Source organism: Palaemon carinicauda, chromosome 29 (assembly GCF_036898095.1).
Source record: "Palaemon carinicauda isolate YSFRI2023 chromosome 29, ASM3689809v2, whole genome shotgun sequence".
Classification (NCBI taxonomy): Eukaryota; Metazoa; Arthropoda; class Malacostraca; order Decapoda; family Palaemonidae; genus Palaemon; species Palaemon carinicauda.
In genome coordinates, this window is record NC_090753.1 from 98,344,102 (window position 1) to 98,352,196 (window position 8,095).

General features: G+C 52.0%; 1 pseudogene; it reads left to right on the forward strand.

The window, feature by feature from the left end:
• The first annotated feature begins 844 nt into the window (after positions 1–844).
• Positions 845–963, forward strand: LOC137622893 (5S ribosomal RNA; annotated as a pseudogene).
• The last annotated feature ends 7,132 nt before the right edge of the window (positions 964–8,095 follow it).

Below are 8,095 nucleotides of genomic sequence, written 5' to 3' on the forward strand. Positions count from 1 at the left end.
TAGCAGTCCCCTCCTGTCAGGGACAGGTAGCACGGGAGGCTCTCCCGTGGGGGAATAATCCTAGAGGGAGCGGCAGAGTTCACAAACTCTAGGATTAGCAACCCCCCCTTGCAGGTCTCACGCTGGGAGGATGCCTAAGGTTACTCGTCCGGATAACAGCTTCCCGATGCCGATTCCTGCACGATCTCCGTCATCAGCCAAGGATATCGCGCCTCGCTCTTACCATCTCTCCGTCTCTGTCAACGAATTCAGTGTCACTGAACCTCTATGCCATGGGGTCAGCAAGAGTTTTGCCCGGTTGGGTAGAATGATCCATGCCTTAGGAGAAGGTCCTCCATAGGGTCGTCGACGGCTTCACTCCCCGGCTTCTTCAGTCGATCCTTTCTCATAGGAAAGCATCTGAGACGGGAATTCCGTCGTCGACCTCTCAGCTCTGATCAAGTTTGTCAAACAAACTTCGTCCAGCGTGGAACAGCAGAATCGATCAGACTGGCAATGAGGTGGCAGGACTCCTTAGGCCCTGGATCGGAAGGACGGGTACTTCCAGTTTCCATTCCATCCATCTTCCAGGAAGCTCTTGGAATTCAGCCTAGACTTAAGATGCAGTGTGGCGATCCCGCCGCGGCATCGCAGGTTTTTCCCCAGAGAACTCTCCCGGCTTTCCTCATGGCCGCTCAGGAGCAGGCTTCCGCCTCCTTCGTCAACTCCGGTAGGCTCGGGTTCGACCTTCTTTAACGCCGGGACAAGCTTCCGGGTCCTTACCATGAGTGAGGGATCATGGTAATTTGCTAGGAGCCTTTTCTACTTCTGCCTCAACATCTGGAGTATCTAGCCATGGTATTGAGTCAGCGGCCTTACCACGTTGGAAACACCGCTTCTCGTCCGTCCAGCGAAGTTAAGCAACGTCGGGTCTGGTCAGTACTTGGATGGGTGACCGCCTGGGGACGCCAGATGCTGTTGCCTCCTTCTCCGAGCCTTCCCTTCAGTTGACTGTGGCAAGGCTGAGGAGAGTCGCAGTACCTGTTCTCAGTCAAGCAGAGCTTTCAGCCCTACCATGGAACGTTTCCTAGGTCTCTTTTCCTCATTGACCCGTCTAAAGTCCCGAACGGTCGCCTCAGGATAAGTTCCCTGTGGGGCGGCCCAAGTTCCGGTGATATCAAAGCAACGATTAACCGGACTTTCTGGCCCCTATGGGACCAGCGGAACGTTTAGACCTGCAATGGGTGTTGACCTGTGGAACCTCTTGATGGGAGTGGATATTCTCGTCCTTTCCCCACATTTTTTATGCTGTTCTCGGACTCGTCAAAGAAAAGGGGGGGAAGGGGGCATGTTTCCGGTTCAGGCCTATGGTCAGGACCTGAAGGATACCTTTCCATCATTCAGGCAGGCTTAGGGGCCGTAGTCTGGCCCCTCTACAGATCCTACAGCTCCTGCTGAGTCTCACCGTGCGCGACGACTTCATGGTACTGGCGTATTCCAACCAGCAAGGGAAGCATTTTCATACCTTCGCATCTTGCAGTAGAGATACTGAGATGATCCGAGATCCTCTTAATACCATTATCGGCTCGCTCATTCCGGGCAGAGGAATGTTCTCTCCGACTATCTGAGCAGAGCCTCGCAGATAGAGGGTACCTGGGGGTCTTTGGCCTTTAGTAACCAGCAAGTCCTGGCCTGGGGGACCTGATCGCGACAGCTTGGAACTTCAAGCTTCCGCTGTTCTTCCCCCCAGTCTCAGACCCCAACACTCTTTGGCAAGATGCATTCCGGTGATGGTGGGACAACATCGACGCCTGCGTCTTCCCACCATTGTTGTCTGTTGAGAATGGGTCTCAACAAGACCAGGTAGTCTGTCAACCTTTTGATGGCCCTGAGAGCTCCACTGTGACTATACGCGGAATGGTTTCCGGACCCTCTTCTTCCCCTGACGGAACTCCCGGGAGAGCTTCTCCCACGGCACAGGTTACTCAAACAACCACACTACAACATCTTTCACGAGCCGGGGCATCGCTTCGGCTTCACGCCTGGAGACACTACGCCTCCTCCTCAAGAAGAGACAACCCGCTACAGTCGCTGGGCGGAGGTCGCGTCACCTGCGATAGTCACCCACAGGGGTCTACCAGGCGAAGTGGAGAGTCTTCTGTGGTTGGTGTCGTGGGAGAGATACCTCTTCCCTTGAAGCCTCTTCTCCAGCAATAATGAACTTATTGCTTTTCGGCGGGAGGAAACTCGTTTCCGCTCTCGGCAGTGAAGCCTGTCGCTCAGCCTTTCCCTGGTCTTTAGGCTGAAAGGAATAGACTTTTTCCTTCCCGCTGTACCTTTCCTCGCTCATGCGAAGCTGCGAACGTCCCTGCCCCCAGTCGGAGTGAGACCTCCTCTATGGAGCATGGTTCGGACTTTTTAGTTCCTTCTGGAACTCCAGGTCAACTGCCTAGGACGGGTCACACTTCTTCCTTCACACACAAGCTTATGTAGGCCACACGTTTCCTTGCGGAGCAATGAACTTGTGAGGTGCAGGGACTCCTTTTCTCGAGTGCGACTCACTCAGATTCTGAGTCCCCGGGTAAAGCCAAAGCCAGTATGGCTGGGGACTTTCCACCCTTCCTAAGGGGTAAGTCACCCAATGTAAATAGCGTGGTTTGTATTTCGGTTACGGAACAAATGACAAATTCGGAGATAATTTGTATTTTTCTCAACCATACAAACCTTAGCTATTTACACATATTTGCCCGCCAGCCCTGTCCCCCAAGACAAGTCCTACCTCTAAGTGAAGTGAAGCAGTTCACCGGTGTGTGAGGGGGGAGGGGTAGCTAGCTACCACTCCCCTACCCCCCTGCTAACTAGCGCGGGGGTAATACACCCTCGTTAAATTCTAATGGCTCGCCATTTCAGCTACGTTAAAAGGTAAACCCAATGTAAATAGCTAAGGTTTGTATGGTTAGGAAAAATACAAATTATCTCCGAATTTGTCATATTTATATCCGAAGCAGGTCTTCTTAATGCTATTTAACTTTTATAACATTTACATCTCTAGTTTTAATTGAATATTCTTTTAATCTTTATTTATAATAAACGAAATCAGCGTCAATGACCTTCGATGTCAGGATGCTAGAGAACTTCAAATCAATCAATCAGCCCTGAACTTCAGGCTCCCGCTGTATTGTTCCCCAGTCCTAGACCCCAAGGCTCTCTTGCAAGATGCATTCCAACAACGGTGGGACAACATCGATGTTTACGCCTTTCCCCTTCTTGTCTGATGAGGAGGGTACTCAACAAGGCCAGAACATCGGTCAATCTTTCAGTGACCCTTATAGCTCCACTATGGCATCACGCAGAATGGTTTCCGGACCTTCTGCAGCTCCTAACGGAGCCCCCAAGAGAACTCCCTCCACGACACAATCTACTCAAACAACCACATACCAACATATTCCACAAAGCCGTAGCTTCGCTACAACTTCACGCCTGGAGATTATCCAGCATCTCTCTCAGAGAGGATTTTCCCAACAAGTTGCGACTAGGATGTCTGGATACCTGCGAAAGTCTTCTGCAGTAGTCTATCAGGCAAAGTGGAAAGTCTTCTGTGGTTGGTGTCGTGGAAGGGGTATATCTCCTCTCGATGCCACTATTCCAGCAATAGCAGAGTTCCTCGTGCATTTGCGTGAAGAAATGCACCTGTCAGTCTCGGCAGTAAAAGGCTATTGGTCAGCCTTAAGCCCCTCCAGATGCTGAAGCCTTGATGAGGATGGGGGGCTTAGGGATTAGCAGCTGGGCTCTAATGAACAGTGGGAACTACATTCTCACTGGACCTCGGTGCCCAGCTGTCGATCCAACAAAATCAGTCGGCACATTCTCTTTTCCTTTTGGTTATTTCTTTTTTTCTCCCATCTCTTGCTTTTGGGATCAATATTGTTGACAACTTTGGCATGTTTGATTATACTTTGGCTGGTGCTTTGGATTTGGCACAGTGTGGGATGGACGGCATTCCATCTCAACCTGTGCCAATTTAGATGCCATTACCCTCTGGCAGACCCCATTGGGTGCAGACCAAGTCTATTAGGAGTCGGGCTCCAGTGATCCGATTGTAAGTCATCCATATTTGCGGGTAATGGGTGATGCCAGGCATTAGAGTCGCCGGTGGGAGGGGCTAACCACCCCCAATGACCAGTGTACGCCCACCTAAAGAGAGGCAGCCCCTCTCTAATAGAGGACTGGTCCTGCTGAAGCCTCTTCTCGTGTTGGGCCACATGGGATAGGAGGACCGACATCCTCCGATAAGAGGTGGATAACCTGGCTTGCTACTTTAAAAACTAACCCCTCTGTTGACGACCTGAAACTCTAAAGGACCATTCTACTAATGCTCAAAAGCAAAGTAATTTGAGTGACAAGGAGAATTTGCGAATCCTTCATGTCACACAGATTCCCATAGGAACCAATTATGATGTGCTGTACAAATCATTTCAATGTTATGGTTTCAATAATTTGAACATCAAGGGTGCTCTTTACAATGGCGTACCTAAGGATCTAGATGTTTACAAACCTGCAGATTGGATTGATAAAGGTATAGAGGTAGTTGTACCCTCCCAGAGAAAGCCAAAACCAAAGTGGCTTGTTGCTCAGTCAAAAGGGAGTACTGGAAATTATTTTAAGATATGTAAATTTCTTCTAAAAAAGTAGGTACCATCGCACCAGGAGATATATCTCGGTATGGAAAGAACAGTTTCCTCATAAGTGCCGAATCAGAAACTCAATCTGTTATACTTTGCAATTTAAATACAGAGAATGATGACTAAAGCTGGATGTGACACCCCATCTAAACTTCAGTTATAGAAGGGGAGTAGTTTTTAATAGAGACTTGAATGAGTTTACAGAAGAGGAGATATTGGCCATGTGTCCTTTAACTGTGTGGAAAGTGCGTAAAGTCCCTGGAACGTCAGTGATTATCCTCCTGACTCTCCAGGATGCTGATTTGCCTTTCCACATTTACATAGAAAATGAATGGATTAAAGTTCAAACTTTTAAGCAGAAGCCGCTGCAATGTTTTAATGGCTTTAGATATGAGCATCATTCTAAAATTTGCAAGAATGATAAAATATGTAGTACTTGCTCCAATGTTTACCATGGAGAATGTACTAGAGGCCAATTGTATAAACTGCAATTGTTGCGTAACTGGAATACAAACCACGCTATTTATTACGGGTATTACTTTTGGCGTAGCTGAAATGACGAGCCATCAATTTTCAACGAGGGTAAACTACCCACACCGCTATTTAGCTGGGGGGGGGGGGGGTAGCTTGCTACCGCACCCCCTCACACACCTGTGATTAAGCTCTCTTTGCTTTCGACACGGATGGTGAATGGACCTTGCTGTTCTTCATCCTCGCCGGCAATTGGCAGCCATTAACGCTTTTTGCTTTCTCTCTTTTCTGAGACTGAGGGTGTGTGAAGTTAACTTCTGCGACCATGCACACCTGCCCTGGACTCTCCAACCGCCCCTGTGGAACATTTATGTTGGTGGTCGAGACTGATCCTCATGCCCTTTGTCCTTCTTGCAGAGGTCAACGGTGTGACAGTGTCAACAAGTGTAGTGAGTGGTCTTCCTCCCAATGGGAGAGGTTTTCGCAACGGCGGAAGAAGAAGTCCAAGCGGGATATTTCTCCTTCGAAGATAGGAAAACCCAAGGCCACTTCTTCCATCGCCTAAACCTCCACCGAAACTCCTACTCAGTCGGTCTCTTTCGAGTGACTGTCGAGTAGTAGCGTAGACCAATTTATTTCTGACCAACCCTGGGTCTCGAGAGATGAGTTTGCTTCCCCTAGCGAAGCATCACCACCTCTCCCCCCGGGAGAGGCCTTGTTACTAACCTCCATGTTTCAGATTTGGTCCTCTTTGGGCTCACGGGTTCGCCCTCCAAGGAGGCATTGCTTGAGTTCATCCGCATGGGTGCTTCTGTCAAGCAATCGTCGTCGCCGTCAGAGATAGATCCCCTGACACTTGTCGACGTTGTTGTGTCAGAGGTGTCTTGTGCGACATCACCATCTCCTCTGCCACTCCAAACTCTACTGTAGCTGCCGAATTAGTTTCCCCTGTTCATGATCATCCTCCGAGGGGGAAACTAAGTTCATAATCGGTCTCTCCTGCTAGTGTTTCTCTCCCTCGGGGGAGTTCACTTACAGAGACTCCTCTTCGGAGGACTGCTGGCGGTCAGCTTGCTGATCCAACGGCCCCCAGAGGGCATCCGTCTTAAGGCTCGCCTTCCTCTTTGCCTTGGAGGCTTTCCTTCACCTGCGGGGAGGAGGTTGGTTCAACGTCTTCAATGCAGTCCCCCACAGAGGAGCCTTTAGACCTTCAATCATCCATCACTGCACCTGCAACCAGTCTTGTGACTTCGGTCTTGGACCTCTCTGCAGATCGTTCGCGATCTCCTTCGGTGGATGGTTGTCCTTTTAAAGGACACGCCGACCATTCATCCAACAGACCTGCTGACCTTCCATCGCCGTTGCTGTATGAGCCTAATAAAGCTCCTCAAAAGTGCGCTATTGCACGACATCACTCTCGCCCTGCGCTCCACTCGTGTACGCGCCCTGACCAGCGCTCACCAGCAGCTCATCAAGCACCAAACGCTTCGGCGCACCACCCATCCTGCTTGTCCTCACAGAGGGCAGCAGCCTCCCGTGCTTGCGCGCCACCATGCGCCTACGCACCAACCTAATCTTCAGCGCTCTCTTGCGCACAAGCGCCCACATGCGCACACGCGCCCACGATCACCTGCGCAAATACGCTCAGGGTCACTTTCACGCCAGCACACCACAGCGCAATTGTGCTCTCCTGCGCGCCAGCGCTCTCCTATACCTATGCGCTCTGCACTCACGCGCCCACGATCTCCCATACGCCAGTGCCCACCTGCGCGCCAGCACTCTCCTGCGTGCCAGCGTTCACCTGTGCGCCAAATTTCTCCTACGAGCCAGTTACCTGCGTGCCAACGTTCTCCTGCGCAACAGCACTCTCCTGCGTGCCAACATGTTCGCCCCACATCACCTGCGCACCCGCGCTCTCCTGTGCGCCATCTTGCACGCCAACCAACTCGCCAGCAAAAACCTGCGTGCCATCACTCTCCTGCCCGCAAGTTCGTAGGTGAGGCGATTGCCCTCACCTGCGCGTCAGCGATCTCCGGACCATGTGTGCTCACCTGTGCGCGCACACAGAGATGCGCGCATGTGCCCTCTCTCTCCTACATTATGATTCTTCTGAGTGCGCTCTTTCTCCTACGGATGCGCTCACGCGCGCTCTTTTTCCTACGGACGCGCGCCCGCACGCTCATCATGATTCTCCAGAGCGCCTACGCGCGCTCGCCAACATTCTCCCGCGCGCGAGCACCAATATTCTCTTGAGTGCGAGCTCCATTATTCTCCCTCGCGCGAGCACCAATATTCTCCCGCGTGCTTGCGCGACAACAAGCGCCTACGCACCAACCTAATCTTCAGCTCTCTCCTGCGCACAAGCGCCCACATGGGCACACGCACCCACATGCGCACACGTGCCCACATGCGCACACGCACCCACGATCACCTGCGCAAACACGCTCAGGGTCGCTTTCACGCCAGCACACCACAGCGCAATTGTGCTCTCCTGCGCGCCAGCGCTCTCCTATACCTATGCGCCCTGCACTCACGCGCCCACGATCTCCCATACGCAAGTGTCCACCTGCGCGCCAGCACTCTCCTGCGTGCCAGCGCTCACCTGCGTGCCAAATTTCTCCTACGAGCCAGTTACCTGCGCGCCAACGTTCTCCTGCGCAACAGCAATCACCTGCGCACCCGCGCTCTCCTGTGCGACATCTTGCACGCCAACCAACGCGCCAGCAAAAACCTGCGTGCCATCACTCTCCTGCCCGCAAGTTCGTAGGTGAGGCAATTGCCCTCACCTGCGCGTCAGCGATCGCCGGATCATGTGTGCTCACCTCTGCGCACACACAGAGATGCGCGCGTGTGCCCTCTCTCTCCTACATAATGATTCTTCTGCGCGCGCGTGCGCGCTCTTTCTCCTATGGACGCGCTCCTGCACGCACATTATGATTCCCCTGAGTGCCCGCGCGCTCGCC